This window comes from Ochotona curzoniae, unplaced genomic scaffold (assembly GCF_017591425.1).
Source record: "Ochotona curzoniae isolate NIBS_2020 unplaced genomic scaffold, NIBS_Ocur_1.0 contig_43, whole genome shotgun sequence".
NCBI classification, from domain to species: domain Eukaryota; kingdom Metazoa; phylum Chordata; class Mammalia; order Lagomorpha; family Ochotonidae; genus Ochotona; species Ochotona curzoniae.
Genome location: NW_024466218.1, coordinates 25,385,226 through 25,407,227, shown reverse-complemented (window position 1 = coordinate 25,407,227; position 22,002 = coordinate 25,385,226).

Genomic DNA, 22,002 nt, shown 5'->3' with positions numbered 1-22,002 from the left:
TCTCTATTCCAACCCACAGACACCTTGCAGACATTCAGGCCCCCTGTGCTGCCAGATCTTTTTACAGGAGAGCTAAAAATCTGGATTGTTACGTGAAAACTCCCGATTTTTAAATGTTAATAGCCAATAAGATATTTTTTTGTAAACAGCAAGTAGACCAAACAAAACACAACTGGTTACCAGATGTGGCTCAAGGTCCAATAGTTTGCAATGCCCAATTTATATAATTTGCTGTGACTAAATATAGCCCATGTTCCCAAACACATCAAATGTTACTTAAATGTGTTTTTTTAAGAGATCCCATTTCCCTCCACTTCAACTAAGAGGTTTTTTTGTGCTTTTCTTGTTGTTGCAGTCTCAACTATAATCCAAAATTTTTAATTTGTGGGTTTTGATCCTCCATCCTTGGTTACATTCTCTTAGCAATTTGCAAGGTGTTTCCTACTGTTTTACAACATAGTCTTCCACTTCTGTCAACAACAATACACACACACACACACACACACACACACACATATTCTCCTTGTGTTTCCTGGCCGTAAGGGGGAAGGAAGCCCTTCTCATTCACTTTGCTAATCATGACTAGCATCATCAATGATGCCAACAAAGCCACAAAGGGAGAAAAGAGGCTCAAAGTCTCTCGATGCTTCATTGTTCCATGGAAAGAGAACTGAATATTCTGAAAAGTGGTTAAACTCATTTTAAAAATACGGAAAGAATGCTGTTATTGGTTCAACACCAGGCGCTTTGGTGAAGCGATGAGATTTTTAAAAAAGCAAAGCTTTTCACCAGGTGTATGACACCATTTCGCATAGCCATTTGGGTTTCAATGGAATGAAACTGGGAAAAGAATGCATTTTGCATTTGTAATTCAGTTAAATAGCTGCAACACATGAATTGGTCTGCTGGTAGTTCCCCATATGTTCCTTCAGTCGTTGTAACATTTTCTCCACAACCAGTAAAAATGATCACATTTCTATGAGGCTTAACCTTTTATTCTTAAATTTGATAGTTATGCTTTTCTGCTTTTGGATCTATAATTATTATTACCGCAGTAATTACAAACAACACTCTGAAAATTATTCATCAAATGCTTGTCATCATCAGATAATATTTATGGTGCACCCAGGGACACATCAGACTTCCATGGCAGGGCCCCAAGTCTTAATTCCATGCAAATCCTCTTGCAAGAAAGGGAAAGGCAACTTCCTCTTCCTAAGATATCACAGGACTCTCAGCAAATATTGTGAGACAGCATATCATTAAGTCACAAGGGGAAAATGAATATGTATTATTCCCAAAGAAAATCACTTTTATTTTTGACTTCTATTATTTGTTGCTTGGTTCTAAAAACTCAGCAACTCATGTTACAGTTAAGATGTCCAAACTGTTAACTGTGCATTTTTATTTTCCACCATTACCTTTACGTCTCATGTAGAGCATCGTAATGGGACCATTGCATTCGAGGATCTGTCTTAGAACCTGCTTACCATCGGGAAGCGTGAATTTCACAGCACAATGGTCCTTGTTTGAGAAATGGCTCCTACTGAGAAAACAGTACATAAACTTTTGAATTCTCTGTCACTAAGTCAACACTTCATGTCAGATGTCAGCCTTCTCCTCCTAACCACCTACATCCAATCAGTGGACAATCAGGCAGTTACGACTCTACTTCCACAGTGTTTGATGCATTTATCTCATCTCTTCCTCCACTGTCATTTCCATTACACAGCTTCAGGATACTAGTCACCACTTGAGGATAGAATCCATGGGAATGAAATCGTTGGATACAAATCCCCTAAGCCAAAGTCTTGAGTCATCGCTAAGCAACAAGTGATAGCATCGCAATCAGGGAAGCTCTAGGCCGAAGGTGGTGATGATGGTTTGGAAGACGGGGGAGCACTCTGCAGTGTGTCATTGTGAAGGAGAGTCTCGCTAAACAACTGCCTTTCTCCTGTGATCTTTCCTATGTAAATGTGTCTTCCGAGAGGACACCTGGACCAACAGACCCTGGAAAGAGGGAGCCATGTTTAAGCAACTCTAAGGACAGAAAACTTTTGTCCAGCTCCCTATTTCAGAAAATAGGGAAAAAATTCAGCTAGAAGATGTCTATCTCAGCATGCACCTGTGGGTTACCGGGAATAATAAATAGAAGTTCCTGGAGCTCCCAAAAGGAGCTAAAAGTCCAGCTGAAAAAGAGGAAAATGTCCAGAGAGCAGCCATGATGAGATGGAGGAGACCATGCTGTGAAGGGCCCCGAAACTGTTAGATTCACAGCAGGCAGTCTGGCCAAGAGGTTCTTCTTCATATGATGTCTTCCAGAAGAAAAAATGCAGGGAGAGATGGAGCGAGGGGAAAAAAAAAAACTTGTGCATGGGAGCTTTAGAGCAAATACTAGCACCGGAATATGAATAACCCTACCCTTCTTCAGTAGATCGGTTACCACTTGAAAGAGGAATTGGGAGTGTAGAATACAGAGGCGATGATCATCATGATATTGAATCCTCTCTGTTTGCCTGGCATTGCATTGAATGCTTTAGACGTACCAACTCACTTCTCATGGGGTCTTTGAGACTTAAGCCACTGCTTTCCAATAGACCTTCATGATGGAAATATTCTCTTCCATGGCCCAATACGGTCACCATCAGTCACATGTGAACCTTGGGTACTTTGAGCATGGCTAGTACAAGTGAAGGAAAGAACTGCCATTGTCATTTAATTTCAACTTCTTTAAATGTTAAATCACATACCGTACATGCTTGGTAACTTCCAAATCGGAAAGCTCAGAGGTGACTCTGCTTTTTCACCCTACCTCCAAGGAGATCGAGGCACAGCCTGGCTATGCACAGTGAGAGCCATGGTTTTAACCCTAACAGTCTGATGTTGGAGCCCATATTTTTAACTCTGACACTTCCAAGACAGATCTGAAGCAAGCATTCCAGTCCACTGAGCATTCCCCACGGTACTGTCTAAATTATAGAACTGAACATTTAGTTTCTTTCCCCCAAGCCCCAACAGTTGCGGATTCATGCGGGAAGCCAGATCTGTAACTGACAAAACAAAGACACTCTATTTTCTCTTTAGGTTCTGAGCTACACTGTCTGCTCTCCAGGCAACATGATGTGCTAAGGCAATCCCATTTGGCCTTGTTGCTCTTGCACATCCTGGATGCAGAGGGTTGCCAAATGACTCCGATCCTAAAAGGGCTGAACTGAAAGGGGTACTGCCCATTGAATGAGGCAGCCAAGCCCATCTCAATGAAGCTGCCAGGGGAGACAGCTCACAGGTGCAAGGACCCTGGGGTCAAGCTGAAGGGAAAGGGTGAGATATCATTGTGAGCAGTACTTAAAGTGCCAGAAATCTATAAAATGGAGCTGGAAGCTCAGAGCTACAAATTTGGTAGACTGGAAAATTTTGCTTAAGCCAGGGGCGTGTCTTAACACTGGCACAATACTAAATACAGAAACCCAGCCACCACAGGAGTAAAGTCCGCCCAACAATTCCACCCCCAACCTCAACATCCTGAATGACCTTAAGCAGGAGCTGAAAAGTTCAGTGTTACCAGTGAGCCAATGACAATAGCCCCTCATGCTGAAGTCATTGATTCCTTTGCAAAGAGCTTTCTTAGTTGCCTATGGAGGAAAAAAGGACTCAAATACTAAATATGGAGGAACGTTCATCTTGCTACAAATTTTTAGATGTTGCACTGGTGCGCAAAAAAAAAAAAAAGCATTTCTCCCCTTTCTCTCTAAATTCGGTTTTCATGTGTGCACTCAGGATTCAGCAGAGAGCTGCTGGGAGTCAGATCCTCTGGGTCTGATCTAGAGAAATAGTATTCAATGGGAATCAAATCAGGAATCTTTGAGAGAACAGTTGGGCTTACAATAAAGCCGCCTTCTCTTTGGAATACAAGACTGTTCGATTTTTGAGAAAGGCAGAACAATAAAGTAGGTCCTGGAAATCAACGACCTTTTACACTGCGAGTTTCATCCCCGCGAAGGCAGGTCGCCCCGCTCAAGTGCTCCTACAGAACGGAAGTCTATTAATTTATTATGAAGAACAAAACCCTGGGAGAAATGGCGTGCCAAGGGGGGAGAATTTTGCAATTTAAAATGTGTGTGCGTGCGAGTGTGTGTGACATTTGTAAAATTTCACAAAATGTTTCCGTTTTGCCAGGCTGCGTTCAGAAAGCCAAACCTTGGAGCTCTGCACAGCACCTAGGCCAAAAGCAATCAACAGCCCGAGCCCACACAACGGCACATTAAAAATATGCCAACTTCCCTCACATCACGCAGTCAAAGAAACGAAAACCACAATGCTAAATTGCACAAATCCCAGAACAGAAGAAAGAAACGACATCCAAAGAAGAAAATCATTTAAAAGGCAAGTGATCATTAACGGGCGTGATTCAGAGATAGCATTGAGTTATTTCAGAATAATACTCAATGGGCTTTTGGTCTTCAATCTGTACAGTCGTTAGACATGCTAAGGATGTCCAAGATGAGCTGTTGTTCTGGTCGTCTCTGCCCTGATGAGTGTCCCAGGACAGCGATTAGTAGACATGCCCTATCAAGAGCCAAATAATAAATATTTTAGACTTTGTGAGCCATGCAGTCTCTTTGCAGCTACCCAACTCCGCTATTGTAGTGTGTAAAAACGGCCATACACAATACGTGCATGAATGAGTTCCAACAAAACTTTACTTGCAAAAACAAGTAGTGACTCGTCTTAGTCTGCCAGTTTCTGTCCTAGGAAATCTGATAGGAATAAGGCATACGCTGGGATATCAGCACAGGAATAGATTTAACGATACATGGTGACGGGTATAATTATTTTCGATTTTGTATGATTCCAATAAAATCTAAATTTATTTGATCTAACGCAATCTAGTATTTAAATTATGAAGTCCAGAATCTGCAGTAGATTACAGTCTAAGTTTACCGGTAAATTTGTGCTGTTGTTGCATTATCTAGCTGAAACGTGTCCTCCTCAGAGGAGACTGCCCTAAGCAAGTTCCAATTTTTGGTTCCGTCAACATTTATCTACAGATGAGTGCCTTCTCTGAATTCCTTAGCCTCGTAACGCGTCTCCAGTGGAGCCTGACAACAGAAAAGAAAACGATCGCATCCCTATTTCATTCTTCCACTCAAAAAAAAAATAATAATCAGAACTGGAATTCTAAAATAGAAAGAAAAAATAGCATCAAAGTTGAGAAGGAAAATGATTTGAATTCTCCATTTCTATTCCCAGTAACTCAGTAAAGTCGTTCACAGGCATTTGTGCCACCCACAAAGCCTTCCTAGAGATTCTTCCAGAATGGGTGCCAGAAAAGTGAAAAAAAGGAAAAAAAAAAATCCAAGAAGGAAGAAAGGCATGTAAGTCTAAAGGAATAAGTTCGGAACACACAACGCTTAGAAACATATCCAAATCATGAAGGTGCCTTTAATCTTAGTCCAATTATTAAGAAATAATTCCTGATAAAATACAGCAAGATGTAAGAAAATCAGCCACAACATTGAAATGAAATTTCTACCCACAGCAACACGAAGTAGGTAACAGTCAAAAATCAAGGGGAAGTTTCGGTCCTGCTTTGGAGAATACTGACCAGCATTAGGAATTAACAACAAAGAACATGTGTAGATGCAGTATTTAAAAACAAAAAGAAAGGAAAGGGGGCCTGGCACGATAGCCTAGTAGCTAAAGTTCTCACCTTACACGCGCCAGGATCCCATATGGGCACAGGTTCTAATCCGGATGCCCCTCTTCCCATCCAGCCCCCTACTTGTGGCCTGGGAAAGCAGTTGAGGATGGCGGAAGGTCTTGGGACCTGCACCTGCGTGGGAGACCCAGCAGAGGCTGCTAGCTTTTGGCTCTGGATTGGCACGGCCTGGCCGTTGCGGCCACCTGGGGAGTGAAGCAGCGAACCAAAGATCTTCCTTTCTGTCTCTCCTCCTCTCTACATATCCCACTTCCAAATTTAAGAAAAATAGATAATTTTTTTTAAAAAAAGTTTTTAAAAAAGCATAAACCCTGGATGAATGGTGAAAATAAGTAAACTCTTCAAACAAGCCAACAACAAGATGACAATAAAGATAACCCGATCACTCCAGGAAAGGGTAAAAAACTGATTTACATAAAAATAGGAAACCAACCAGGGATGTCAGAATGAGGCCAAGTGTTTTCATTTTCCTTCGTAAATGGCCACAGATACTTTTTTCAGTTTAAAGACAGAGGATTTCGCGTGAGGTTTTTCTTTACTCCAAATCAAGGTCTCTCTGTTTCCAAGAGATACGTCTAGAACAAAATGAGTCAGAAAGATCAAACGTAAAGGGAAGGACAGAGCTAGAGCAGGCAAGCGCTAATAACAGGCAGCAGACATGGCAGCATTACAAGGCCAGTTAGCCAAGGCAGGAAGCATCCAACGAGACAAAGACAGTATCCTCCGTAAGAAACAGAACGCTGCATGCGCTGAACATGAAACTATCAAACCACATTTTAGGAAAAAAATCTCTTTCAGATCCAGACAGCAACTGGCATACTAACTAACATTATGGAATATTTTACTACTTTGCTCCTAGAAATCAATAGAAAAATCACTCCCTCAAAATGATGATTTAACACAATGAATGTGTTTGATTTAACGAATTCCATGCAGAAACTTGGTAACCAATGCAGAAGAATACACAATCATTTCAAACTCAGAACTGATGGTATATTAGACAAGGAAATATTTTCAAAAACTTAGTAATAGAAATTATGCAAGCCATAGTCTATGGCTATGATGAAATAAAACCAAACATTCATGACAGAAAAAAAAATGCCCAAATTAAAATTCTCTCCTGGAAATCCACTTTGGGTTAATAAGAAATTCATAATATCACAGCCCACTTATAAAGTAATGATACTTAATCTATTACAAATCAAAACCTGAGGGATTTTGACATTTCAAGGAAATAAATAGATGTTTGAAAATAGGAAGATTAAGTGCACTATTTAAAAACTGTAAGAACAAACAGGCCTCACATCACTACTGTTAGTAAATAAAATTATAAAAAGATGTGAGGCATAGATACAGCAATAGGAAATAAAATAGACTGTTAATGGGTAAGAAAAAAAATAATTTTGACTTGAAAAGGGAGAGTAGCCTATGGCGAATATAGTCAGGAGAAACCGCGTAGCGCTGCCCGTGAGCGGAGCGTGAGCCGTGATGACGCTGAGACAGGGCAGTGCGAGGCATGGCGAAACACGCCTTCAAAGGACAGGACACCCGGGATTTTCTAAAACACAACAAGTGCTTAAAATATCATTAAGATTTTCTTCTCCAAATCCTGACTAGTCCAATAACCAGAGAAGACATACCAAATAGAACATAAATTCACTTCCTGTTTGAGTTTTACTGATCCACTAAAATGAACCATTTCTGTTAAGATATGTCACAGCCAAAAAAAAAAAAAAAAAAGAAAAAGGATCCTAACCAAAAGGACAAAAACAAAACCCCAATTGCAAAGCCAGAGCAGAAAAAAGAAAGCTAGGCTTCAGTCGAAAGCCTGAGCAAATAAGCGTGCAAACCAGTGCGCTAAAATAGCACGCTACTGCACTGACTCTCAAAAAGAGTAAGTGCAAAAAAATTTTTTAAAAAATGACCAAAGACCGCCTATCCCAGAACCATTGGGACAAAAATTAGAAAAATAATTTACAGTACCAAAGGGTATGAAGTTAAAACTGCTGAGGAAAGACTAGACAGTTACCATAAGATGGGAAACTCAGTCTGGGGTGGGAACCTGACAGGGGAGAGGATCCCACATCCTGTGGAATTGTACCATAAAATTCAAAATTTAAAAAAAAATTAAAGAAATTAAGAAAATTAAAATGCAATGTTGTACCTTCGCAAAGATAAAAAAATGACTATTTCAATCCTTGCTGACAAATGAAAAGATAAAACCAATGTTTATTTCAAACTACAGTTAAAAAGAAACTTTCTTAACCAGATGAAAAGTCTATAAAGAAAACATTGAATGGTAACAATCGGGCAAATGACATCAATATAGGAACTAATAAGATAACAACTCTATCATTGTGGGACCCAGCACAATAGCCTAGTAGCTAAAATACTCACCTAGCATGTGCCAAGATCCCATATGGGTGCTGCTTTATCTCCTGGCTGCTTCACTTCCCATCCAGCTCCCTGCATGTGGCCTGGGAAAGCAGTAGAGGATGACTCAAAGCTTTGGGACCCTACAGGCTCATGGGAGACCCAGAGGAGGCTTCTGGATCGCTGCTTCAGATGGGCTCAGCTCGGGCTGTTGCAGCCACTTGGGGAGTGAACCAGCGGACAGAAGACTTTTCTCTCTGTCTCTCCTTCTCTCTGTAAATCTGTCTTTCCAATAAAAATAAAATAAATCTTTTTAAAGAATGCCTTTTTAAGAAGTGCATTAATGTGGGCCTGGCACAGTAGCCAAGTGTCTAAAGGCCACACCTCACATGCCCTGGGATTCCCATACGGGCGCCGGTTCTAATCCCGGCAGCCCTGCTTCCTATCCAGCTCCCTGCTTGTGGCCTGGGAAAATAGTAGAGGATGGCCCAAAGTCTTGGGACCCTGCATCCATGTGGGAGACCTGGAAGAAGCTCCTGGCTCCTGGCTTCAGATCAGTGCAGCTCCTACTGTTGAAGCTGCTTGGGGTGTGAATCAGAGGATGGAAGATCTTCCTCTCTGTCTCTCCTCCTCACTGTATATCTAACTTTCCAATAAAAATAAATCTTTTTTTATAGGTGCATTAATGTGGATAATATTATTTAATATATCTAACAAATCAAAGAGAAGCAATAAAAAATATTAGGATGAAAAAGTAAATTCAGTTCTATTATCTGACAAAACACTAGCATTTGCAATTTTGCTCAATTCTCTAAATAACAGTAAGAGAATAGAGTGAAAAAAGCAAAAGAAAACCTCATTAAAAAGCTAGGAGAGTTCTTTAACGAAAAAATCAAATCAGGCTGTTCAGCTGTATGCAACACAGTGGTGAAAGCTAGAAAATTTTGTTCAAGGACTTTACAAAATCTGACTTGGGGTCAGGTTGTGGCCTGTTCAAGACACTGCGTCACTGCGAAGCATAGGGATGCCGGTTTGTCATGGTTAATTTAGTGCCAACCCAACTTCCTACTAATGCTTTTCAGAAAGCAGCAGAGGGTGGCCCACGACCTTGGGCCCCTGTACCCACAAGGAAGTCCCAGACGAGGCTCCTGGCTGCTGGCTTTGGCAGTCACTGTGAAAGTGAGCCTCAGAATGGAAGATGTCTCTTACTATTTCTCCCTCTATCCCACCTCTACCTTTCAAATAAATAAAATAAATCTTTTTTTAAAAATCTGACTACATAGAGAACAATCATGATTTTTAATGGTAAAAAAAAAAAAAGCCCACAGTGAAGGTGTCACTTCTCAACAAATTAGTGCATATACTCACCTTGCAGAATCCCAACTGACAAAGCTTCTTCTAAATGTTAACCTGAAGAGAAAAGGAATAAAAACAGTCATGACATCCTTTGAAATACAAATCAACTCTAAAACGAGATGAAAACTTGCTACAATGCTAAAGTGATTCTTTAAATGTAACTCTGAAACCAAGACAGATGCATAAGCCAATGCAACAGAACTGAAGGCGAAGGAGGAAGAGGGGCAGAGGCAGGAGGAGGGAGAGAGAAAGTCAGAAACCAGGAGTTTCTTCTCATCTCCCACGAGGATCCAGGAGCCAAGGACTTGGGCCATCCTCAGCTGCTTTCCCAGGCCACGGGCAGGGAAGCATCTGGGACTTGAACTGGTGCCTTGAGATGGTAGCATGGCAGGCGGAGGATTAACTTGCTATAAAACCATGCCAGTCTCAGTCCTCCCTCTTAAATTCTGTGTCAAGTGTACTGAGGAATCCATCAAACAGATTCAAGATAGAAGCTTTACTTCCCATGCTGTCCCCAAATAATATAATTCCTTTGAAACTGGGTTGTATTAGTCAATTTGCGATGGAAACTTTGAGTAATTAACTCATATGGATTGATATTGTGATTTTTAATTGGTTATGTAACAGACTGTAGAATGAATGCGTTGTAATTTATTCAGCCATGCCTCTTTTCTATTGCTGAACATCCCTCTAGCTTCCAGTTCTGTATTGCTACAAAAAATTGTAAGAATGAATTCCCTCGTACATGTAGTTTCACGTGCTGTATTCTTATTTCTGCTGAACTACTAACTGGGATGGCTGAGACAGATTACACATTTTGAAACCTAAAATTTATTGCTATATTACATTAGAGATTATCATGATATAGCATCCAGTAGAACGTGAATGCTCAATTTACCACAAACTTTTCAATAGGAATTGTTATGAAAAAAAACCATGCAGGGGGCTGCAAGCATGTTTTGCATCAAAGTAAATATACATTTTTATTCATTTTTCTCCAAATTTGTTAAGATTCCCTCATGAGTTCGAGTACTTTCCATGGTTATCTGCACTATTTTATACTCCCACCAGCTGTACATAGAATTGTGATTTTTCCATATCGTCATTAAAACTGTATTTCATTTTTATTTTTATTTTTTAAATTTATTTTTATTGGAAAGGCAAATTTGCAGAGAGAAGAAGAGACAGAGAGAAAGATCTTCTATCTGCTGGCTCACTCCCCAAGTGGCCGCAAACACCAGAGCTGAGCCAACCTGAAGCCAGAAGCCAGGAGCCAGGAGCATCTTTCCGGTCTCCCAAGCGGGTGCAAGGTCCCAAGGCTTTGGACCATCCTATACTGCTTTCCCAGGCTACAAGCAGGGAGCTAGAAAGGAAATGGAGCAACCGGAATTAGAACCAGCACCCATATGGGATCCCGGCATATGCAAGGTGAGGACTTTAGCCACTAGGCTATTGTGCTGGGCTTCACTGCTAACATTTCAACAAGATAATTCAGGGAACATTGTGGAAATGATCCAACTATACTGTACACTTTAGCATGAGTATTTAGCAGTATCACTGATCTCTACTCACTGGGTGCCAGTAGAAACTTCGCCCAGCTGTAACCATCAACTCAGCAAGTGACCAATGGTCCCCTGGAGAGCAAAATGGCCCTGGTTGAAAACAGCTGAGCGAAGTGATCTTGAGCAGAGTCATCTAAGGCTGTACCTGAGCAAACTTGCACTCAACTACTCAAGCAGCAGCTACTCAGAGCAGGGCACACATGCGCACACACGTCACAGGCAAAGCGGTTCTAGGTAGTTTTTGTTCCACTGTTTCATGTCTGATCTTTAGAAATACATCTTCAAAGGGGTAAACTACACCTTTCTATGAAAAGTGAGAATTCTAACCTTATTACCTGCTCGATGCTCCCAGTTTGTTCCTGGGATGTTTGAAGAGTCTGCTGCTAGTTATACAGAAGAAAAAGCTCTTCTCACTCTTTGAAACTATGAAGATTGTACAAAAGAAAATCCTGTGTGGTTGAAGCAAATGAAATGTATAAACGCCTGAAAAGCCAAACTCAATAGATATTCGAACACAGGCTATACCAACTGCTCCTTTGCCCTAGGTCAAAACATCAGGAAAGCTGGCAGAACTGAGAAGATAAATCCTTCGCTGCTGTGATTACTAACATAACAAATAACACACAGGAGAGAGATGGTTGTGCGTGCCTTTCAAACGTTCTGGAAAACCAGGCTTGTTGCTGTTTTTGTTGGTCATAAAGCCTAGAGTGCAGTGAGCATTCCACCTACAGCATCTCTTCAAAAATTTAGGACAAACACCTTACCTGATGCTGAAAGTCATCGCCCTGTGTTTGTGAAAAGGCAGTCACGGGCTCTGAACTTCAGAGGGCAGTGAACCGAAGCTGAGGGCGGGAGGAGGGGCAGCCGTTTCAAGTGGAGCTGGCGATAAGGTCACCCCAGATGCACAGGGGGTCACAAGTTGTTTTCTAAGTCCCACATGGCAGCTGTTTCGGTTTTAAAGGTTTATTGAAAGTGGACATTATTTACACCATGTTCATACGAAAATATAAGCAGTGTTTCTCCAGCACCTGTGGCAGATGTTTAAGGGGAAAAACTGAGCTCACATAACCTCAAGAATCATAAACATGCCAGCCTCTCCCAAAAGAATACCTCCCTTTACGGCCAGGCAGGCCTCCCAACTCAGGTCAGATGTCCTAGTACGATGTGAACTTTGATGAACTGCCTCTTAACCTACTTTTAACTATGAAACTGTTGGATCTGATGAACTAAAAGGGTTCACTCCTGGTCAATCCCCGAATGGTGTGCTCCAAGGAAAACCAGAGTGTTGTCTTAGAAAGCAGTAACCTCAGAAAAAGGTCCATGGGCTTTGCACTGGTTCAGAACCCATGTCCTTGGCTACTGAGAGGACAACTGGGAGAGAATCACTCAGGTGTGGGGAGCAGGCTGCAGAGGATGCTGTGTTTCAAGGCGAGCCCTCTGGAGGGGTGTCCGCCAAGGCCCCCAGGACAACATGTGCACTCTTTGTTTCAGTGGTTGGAATATCCCCATGCTTTTATTGTGCTTCTTGGCATAAAGTGATAATTTACATTGTCTTCTTCTGTGGTCCTGCATGTAAAGTGTTATTATTTCCTTCCCCTTTACTTGAATGAATTTGGTCTTGGTTTAACAGATTTGGTCTGATAATTTGCAGTCAAGAGTGCAGAAAAGGGACCCAGTGCAGTGGTTTAGAAGCTAACGTCCTCACCTACAATGCCCTGGGATTCCCATATGGACTCCGGTTCTAATCCCAGCAGCCCTGCTTCCCATCCAGCTCCCTGCTTGTGGCCCGGGAAAGCAGTCAAGGACAGTCCAAAGCCTTGTGGCCCTGCACCTGCATGGGAGACCTGGAAGAAGTTCCTGGCTCCTGGCTTCGGATCAGTGCAGCTCCTACTGTTGAAGCTGCTTGGGGTGTGAATCAGAGGATGGAAGATCTTCCTCTCTGTATCTCCTCCTCTCTGTATATCTGACTTGGCGATAAAAATAAATTAATCTTTTTAAAAAAAAAAGGTGCAGAAAAGAAGCGATATTTATAGTTTGGAGGGTTAAGAGAAGGGTGGCTTGGTTAAGCTGAAGTGATGTGCAGAGCCACACATCTGAAGGTGTGCAATGAACTTCAGCAGTGTGGGTCCAAGCCCAGAGGATTCATTCTAAGTTCTCTGAAAAGGCAATCCAGGGTGCATCAAAGTGAACTTTTGCAGTGCATCTGACATCTATGCTGATGATGGAGAATCCACATCTCATAAGCTTTTCCTCTTTCCAGATTCTGTTCTTAGGCAAAGTTCCCCAGAATCTTTTTTTGTATCAAGGGAAAAGAAGTTGTTCTATGTTGTTAAAGCACAACAAGCAAGACTTCATTCTGGACCATCAGATAGATATCAATAGGATTCACCATCGGAAAAGGATAAGACTCAATTCCCAATACAGCATGGGCGAGTGGGAGCTTCTAGTCGAAGAGCATGGTGGGAGTTGGAGAAGAAGAAAATCTTGGGACCAACATACATTCTGGCTGAGCGGACCTAACAGGATTCTCATGAAAGCAGGCCTGGGAGAGCAGACATTGCCTGTGGGTGGGCTGCTAGAAGACAAAGAATACAGTCAGATCTCAAAGGTGATCAGGATCTTGCTAGACAGACTTAGCAGAATTCTTGTTAGAATTGGATGTTCTGAGGAAGCTTCCAGAACAGGCCTAGAAGAAAGTACAGTCAGAAAGAACCCTCATCTCTGCCCAGCACACCCACCCACGCCCAGGGAGAGAACTCTGTTCCTGTCACAAAGAGCATAACATTCTTCCAGGAAACCGACTCCTTCGGTGCTGGCTCGTATCTGCCATGCCTCGGACGGCAACTCAGAAAGCACTTGGACCGAACAAGAGGAGATTAGAGCTGGAAAGGACTTTGAGTCACTTCTGACAAGTTCTCAGAGTTGAAGCCTAAGGAAACTGAAGCAGAGATGATTCAGATTTACCAGCGATGGGTACCGGGAGCATCTCCTTGTTCCCAGAGCTTTGGAGAACAACCCGTAAGTACAATGTGCTCATCGAGGAAACGGCTTCCATCACATCCTTCTCCACCTCGGGCACACGAGGACAGAAACAGAAGGATTTACGCAACAGTCCCTTACATTTTTTTAAAGTTTTGGCGGTCCTGATACAGATGTCTTTCTAAGCCATTGTTTCTGCTCTGATTTCAAACTCTGTCGCAGTCACTTGAGGCCATTTCCTCCTTGCAGCCTTGGGAACTGTTTTTCTGGGTGAGTCTGCGCTGGGGGTGGGGGAAGGAAGAATGAGGCAATCACCCTTTTTCACACAACTCATGCTTGTAAGGAAAAACATCTGTTGACTCATGCACTTAGTGAATGGGTTATCTGTAGCCAATTTTAAAATAATATTTGCCTTGCTGCATTCTAAAGAAGTAGCAGCTACAGATCAAAGAAAGAAGCTAACAGAAAAACCTCGTTAGAGTTTGACAATCACCAAAAATGGAAAAATATACTTAGATTCCTAATAACGCAAGAAAAGATGGGCAGGAAATTAACCAAAAGAAATGTTTTCGGGAAGAAATTGGTGGGTGAGAAGAGATGATGCAGAGACTAGGAAAGTCTGTAGTCTTAGTATGACCTTCAGTATTACTAAGGAAGGGGGTTTGGACTTGACCCTCACACTGCCATCTGTCCCTGGTGGCAAGGCGAGACTCTTCTTGGCACACCTTGGAACCAAAGTGGTTGGATACAGTTTCCAGAAGAAGGAGCCCAGATTCAAGCACAGGCCCTGCCAGCAGAGTCAGACCAGTGAAGTACAGCTAAGCTTCCACCGAGGAACAGTCACTCTATGTCACCAGACTGATGGCCTTTTAAAAAGGCCATTCCACCTTTGATTGCATGACATGGGGGAGGGACCAGAAGCCAAGCTCTTTCCTACTGAGGAACAGGAAGCAGTGGTGCTCTGTGAGGTGAGTCCTCCTCCCCTGCTCTTATTGTCTTTCTCAAAGGAGGCAGCAAGTGGAACTTCAAGCCCAAGGAAAGAAGAAAGCACACATCCCTTTGATGTATCACATACGTTTCCATCAGTTGATCTGAACCGATTTTCGAGTTGACCCAGAGGTGAATTACAAACCAGAAGGGATCACAACTTGAAGAAGGGAGCAAAGATTGATGGGAAAATGAAAGCAGGCTGCCCATACATCTCATAGGCCAGGAAAATATTGAGTCAAATTGCATCTCGTGAATTATTTACACTATTTCTCTTTGTTAAATATAAGCAAACATTCCACTTGCATCAGATCTACTCTGGGAATTTTTACTGTTTATTATAAAATCAAGAGCACAATAGTTCTTTCATGAAACATTAGGCTATGTGTTTAGCACTAACAAATATCACATATATATTATGAATGCTTCCTTATTATAAAGCTAAGCATTCAATGGACAAGGCTTAAAGCTCTGTTTTCCAAATCATTATGAACAAGATGTTTCCTTTTAGGCAATTTATTCTGGTGGTGTGGAATCTTTGAATAAATAGTGACGATAGTACTTTTAATAGCTTTTTCCCACCACATATTGCAAAGGAAACATTAACAGGGCTGAATTCATAACTCATCATTGTACAAGTCCCAGACTTTAACAACATTTATGGCGAACCCATAAATTATTTTATATGTGAATGTTCTGCCACTTGGATAATTCCGTTTGGCCTCGTGTTCTCCACCTTATCATTTTGAACAGAAGATACCCTGTCTGTGCCACTGCCTTACCGACAGGCTGCTTAATAGGGCCCTGCAGAAGGCGGGGTGGCGCATGGCTGTCATAATTTAACCAACACTGTCTTCCCTCTGCGATAAAATAGGTTTCTGAGAGAACTGTGACAATAATGCTCTACCAAATATTCATTTTTCCTCTTTTGCTCTAGTCTTTTCCACCTGCTTGGCTACCAGGGCAGAAATAACCTGGTCTTACTTTACACCGTCCTCCAGGCCGCTAGCCACATCACGCAAGACGCCTTGTTCTTCTGGTTCAGCAGATGACCGCCCTCTCCTTTTTCCAATCTCAGTAACGCCCACCAAGACTCATTTTTACAAAGTCATGAGCTGGAACACAACTTCTTTGGTTTCTAATTAATGCCCAGTATGAGTTTTGGGCCTTGCAGAAGTTTAATTCTGTTTGTGAAGTATTAATTAGAGTAAAGGATGGCACATTTTGGGGGCCCGGTACAGGACCATATCCAGCGAACCCTAACCAGGGAAAGTACTTTTAAAACGTGTGTGAAATCTGGTTTCTAGACTCAGGCTTGGCATTAGAACATGTGTGTAAACAATTGGACCAGCTGAGGGGTCTACTTTTTTAGCCTCCAGATTTTTTCAAGTCTAGGACTGAAAAAACATTTCTAAGCAAGTCATAAAACTCGTAAGTATAAAAAAACATATATTGAGTTTTATAAAAACTACAAATTCAGAGAAAGGATGACAACAACAAAATTAAGGCCAAAAGAAAAATGATGAAGTGGGGAGATGCTTACCAATGTGAATTCCCATAATATATAAAGAACTCCTACAAATCAATAGGAAAACAAGTTTCTACTCAACTTCATTCACACAAGCAGCACATTGAAATGAAAAATAGCACCTCTACATATCATGATTCACAAAGAGTTCGGGAATTGGCAATTTGTAGTTTCATCTTTCTTATTTGTGAAAGTACATTGGGGCTGCTATTTTGGAAAACATTCTCAATAGTTATCATGCAGAGTATTTCTATTAAAAAGATATGGCAGGTTAAAACATTAACCTACCTGTATTTAACTGTATCAGCAAATAAATTCTCAATAAAGTTTTTAAAAATAGACCAATAGAAAAGAGCCCAAGAAAGGAGCAACAACTTGGCAGCATAATCTTTAAAACTTGGCCACTAATATGCATCCATTTTACCCAAGATATTGAAGCCATTCTTCATTGTTCATCACCAAGATTTTGCTGCTCAGAAATAGGAGGAAGAAAAAAAAGAATAAAGTTCTGGGAACATTCCCCAAGTTACACAGAAGCGCACAGAGTGGTGGGTAAGCACCGTGCAGAAATTCCAGGAACAAGTCTGTGATAACCGAGGCTGCTGTCATGTAGAATTTCAACAGGGTTAGAAGGCAGATCTATCTCCGCTTGTAGAGACAACTGGGCATTTAAATTTAATAAAAGAAAGAGTTAAACTCTATGTGGAAAAAAACTCAATATCAAAGGGGAAAAAAACCTGGAGATAATATGAACTCACTTCAGTAGGAGCAGGGGCAAGACGGAAGAGTGTGTGTGTGCAGGGATAATAAGACATATGAAATGAAAACTAAAGGAAGCTAAAAGTTGAGGAAATAACCTGAGAACAGAAAGTATAGTGTCATGCATTAGTAGAAATGCTAGAAACAGCAAGAGGAAAACATACATGCTTAAAAACTAAATTGCTGGTAGGAAAAACTATAAATGACATAGGAAACAGAAAGAAGAAATAATATATGAAGGCTAAAGCAAATCAGTCATCCCAAAATAATGCCAAGTTGGAAAACAGTTAATGAGAAAGTGTTACACAGTATAATAAAAATTCCAGAGAATCAAAGATGTAAACATGAAAATTAGGGTAACCAAATTCCCTCAAAAGTTATATGAAAGGGCCCAGCGAGATGTCCTGGAGGCTAAAGTCCTTGCCTTGAACACGCCAGGATCCCATATGCACACCGGTTCTAATCCCAGCAGACCTGCTTCCCATCCAGCTCCCTGCCTGTGATCTGGAAAAGCAGGAGAGGACGGCCCAAAGCCTTGGGACTCTGAACCTATGTTGGAGAGCCAGAAGAGCTCCTGGCTCCTGGCTTCAAATCAGTGCAACTCCAGCCGTTGCAGCCACTTGGGGAGTGAATCATCGGACGGAAGATTTTCCTCTTTGCCTCTTTTCCTCTCTATATATCTGACTTTCCAATAAAAATAAATCTTTAAAAAGATTGCTATAGAAGAAAATGTATACTAAGATATATTCAAATTAAATTTTGAGTGTAATTCAAAAAACAAATCTTCAGACTACTGTGTGATGACACTTCGTAACGGTTGGCAGATGCAACTCCATTTCGGTTTGTTAACTAAGTTTGCAGCATAGCTAACCCCAAACACACGTGCTAGCTGATTAGCTTAAGGTGTTCTGAGAGTAAGTTGGTCGGATCGTCTGTGATGCGTACCACCTAAGTTGATTGGCTGATTTGTACCGTGTGTCAACCAGAATATGGCCCACAGACTGGATGATGTGAGAAGAAAATCGCTGGCTGTTATGTAGCAACGGGAGCTTAAAAGCTCCTAACTTCAGCATGTGGTGCGGTGGTTTCTGGACTGTATCGAGAGCCACCCAGGCTTGCCTAATCCAGACTCCTCCTTAACCCTACACATGGTCCTCTCACTCTCCATAACGTGGCCATAGAACAAAGGTAAATAATTTGCAAGATGAGGATCAAAGTACAGTTTCCAATGTAACATTCTATTTTAGAAAATGATAATTTATAGAAAATTCTAAAGGAAATAGGAACCAAGAATATTATAAATAGTAATTGATTCCTTGTGTATAAGATAGCTAATTTGTGTTCTTAAAGTATTCAAACCCCTAGAAAAATAGTCATTTGACTCTTAAAAAAAATTTGTTCATTAAACTTAAACCTTGCTGACCAATAAGTAAATCAGAATAACCCAAGACTAGAAAAGCCTTAGCTGTAAAAATGTGATCATTCCTGACTCAAGTAAAACTAGAAACATGACTTTAAAACCAAAAGACTAATTTCTGTAGATTTGATTATAAGGTCATGGATCCTCAAAAAAAAAAAAAAAAGATTTTTTTTTTAACTTTAAAAAACCATGACGGTGGGAGAGGCAAAATAGAATATTGTATATAAGTGGCTTTCATTATCAGGGGGCTTCAAATATTTCTCTAATTTTACAGGAAGATTTTAGACTAATTTCAAGGCCTGCGCTTTGCCATCAAAGGTTTGGTGCTGACATCATATAGTGAGTCTGTTCAAGTCCCAGCTGCTCTAATTCTGAGCCGCCTCCCTGTTACTACACCTGCCAAAGCATCCGAAGAACCCCCATCGCCCTGAGCCCCTGCACCTGCGTGGGAGGCCTGGAAGAAGTTTCAGGTGTTTTCAATCAGCCCAGCCCTAGCACTTGTGGCCATTTGGGCCCAGGTGGAACATCTCTCTCTCTCTCTCTCTCTCTCTCTCTCTCTCTCTCTCTCTCTTTCTCCCTCTGTCTTTCCTCTTTTCATAAGACTGCCTTTCAAATAAAAATAAATAAATCTTACAATACAAGCTAGTATATTATGTGGCAATGAAATGCTAGTGTAGGAATTCCCTTACTATAGCTTCAATTAATTTTGTATCATGGTAGATTAAAATAAAAGACAAATTCAGTATAGCATTTAAATTATAAAAATTCCATGAGTCTCTTGAAAAAGAAATTATTTTTATCGCTATGTCTTTCTAACAAGTATCTATTATGATAGCCACCTAAGGTAAAAATGGTGGTGTTAGGAGTCAGAACCCAACAAGTTCTAGCTCTGGTTGCTTGCTCTGGTTCAGATCCAGCTCTCTACTACCATGCCCAGGAAAGTAGCTGGTGTCCCAGACACTTGCACCTCTGCCATCCACGTGGGAGAGATGGGCCTTCAGGCTTCTGGCTTTGCTTGGCTCACTTCTAATCACATTGTGGCCATCTGAGGGAGTGAACCAGCACATTCAATATATATCTGTCTGTCTTGCTCTCTCTATATCTCTGTGTAATTGCCTTAGAACTAAATGGATCATTTTTTAAAAAATGATGAGTGCTATATAGCTATGAGTTGAAATATATTTTTGGTTTCCTCTTTTTTTGTTATTCCTTTTTGCTTGGATTTTTATAAATAACCATGATCTTCCCTAAAACGGTGTATTTTTTAAAAATAGATATGCATTGTCTCATACTTATTTTAAAAATCAGTTTGTACTAGTAATTTCGTTTCTCAGAATTCATTCCATTTGCCTATTTTTGCTTAAAATATCACAGACAAGTATCTTCTTTGTAGAAAACTTAAAATGTTGATCATCAGAGAATTGATTAACCAAATTGTGGCATATACATACAATTAAATATTATAGAACTGTAGAAATAATGATAAAATATGATAAGAAAAACATCCCCAAGATATGTGTCCTATTATAGAATTTAAACGATGAATACAGTGTATTCCCTTTTGAGTTAGAAAAGGAAATTTGTATACAAACACATATGTGCCTACATTCATGGCTATGTGTACAGATGAAATGTGTGTTGACATGCATATAGCTGTTCAAAGAAACAAGAAGGATGATAAAGCTGGAATGGGAAAATACTTTTTGATTGCGTATCTTTTTGCGTCTTTTGTATTTTCTTCTTCTTTCACTTGCTACTTTCTTTTCCATGGGGAAATAACTTGGAAAGAAAAACTTCAACCGTGATTCTGTTGTTAAATCCCTTTATTTTAAGGTTGACAAAGTGAAGACTGGGGGCTGCTTAAATTACTCAACTTATGCCATGGGTAACTTGGGATTATAATTCATCTTTCTGGAGCCAATTCCAACATACTCTGTATCTTGCCTCACACTCGTAACAGGATATTACTAAAGTAATGACAACAAATACCATCATAATATGTAATTTACAGTCTCGTTGGATTGCTTAGAGTTTTAACAATTCCAAAAAATGGCAGGTTGCAACGCAATTAGGGGAGACTTTGGGGGAAATTCGTGGCATGTCAAATGACACCAAATTGCCATCACTATTACTGTCACCCATACCTTAGCACACTTGTTCACAGATGGTTTTTACCTAGATTAATCACAATAGGCTCTTAAGAGCAATTGATCACACTCCAAAACACAAAACTAAAAGTGAGAATCCTTACATACAGAGAACCCATTTCAGAACATGGTTGAGCAATACGGCTCTTTGAAGTTTACTCTGATACTGAGCAAATCCCAAGAGATTCCTACATTCTAACACAGAGCACATCCATTTGTCATGTTGTCATAAGCGTTTTCATAAATATCACAGATATACCAATCTTGTTGTTTAAATGATTGACTTTGTAACCTCCTGCGAGCTTTCCATAAAATCATTCCCTAACAAGAGGCCATATAATACCATTTTTAAAAAGAAAAGAAAGAAAAGGGGATTGTTTTTATTTGAGCTCTGGCTCTGCACTTTCCTAATTAAACCATCTTGTATATATTGATCCCCAACTCTCAGATTTTTATGTTAAAAATGAGAATAATGGGGCCCCATACGATGGTCCTCTTAGCTAATGCTCCCCTTGTAGGCTTCAGGATTCTATATGAGCACTGGTTTTGTGTTCCAGCTGCTCCCTTCCATCCCAGCTCCCTGATGATGGCCCAGGAAAGTTATGGAGGATGGGCCAAAGATTTGGGACCCTGCACCCACTCCTGGTTTTAAATTGGCTCATCTCCAGCTGTTGTGGCCTTTTGGGGAGTAAGCCAGTGAATGGAAGACCTCTCTCTGTCACTCCTCTCTCCGTAAAATATCCTTTTCAAGTAAAAAGAAATAAATCTTTAGGAAGAAAGGAAGGAAGGAAGGAAGGAAGATGAGAATAATGATGGCAGCTTTGCAGCTTTCCAGGATTACAGAAAAGATTGAATGAAACAATATAGGTCAAGTGCTGAAACCAGGCTATGTCAAAAGTAGATATGAAATAAAGGTTAATTCCCTTCCCCTTCCCCAGATGAAAGCAAGCTGAAAGGAACGTAAACACATATGCTTAAAGGAAAAAATATGTATATTGAATTAGATTTGATAGAAAAAAAAAGCCTGCAATGGAAATGAACTCAAGCGATGAATGTGATCTTTCCGCACACCGAGATAAACACACTTCATCTCAGCGATGGCAATGGTACCCACAGAAAGCAGGTAGAATTCTTATCACATTCTCATGTCTATCTTCTCAAACCAGCCCCAT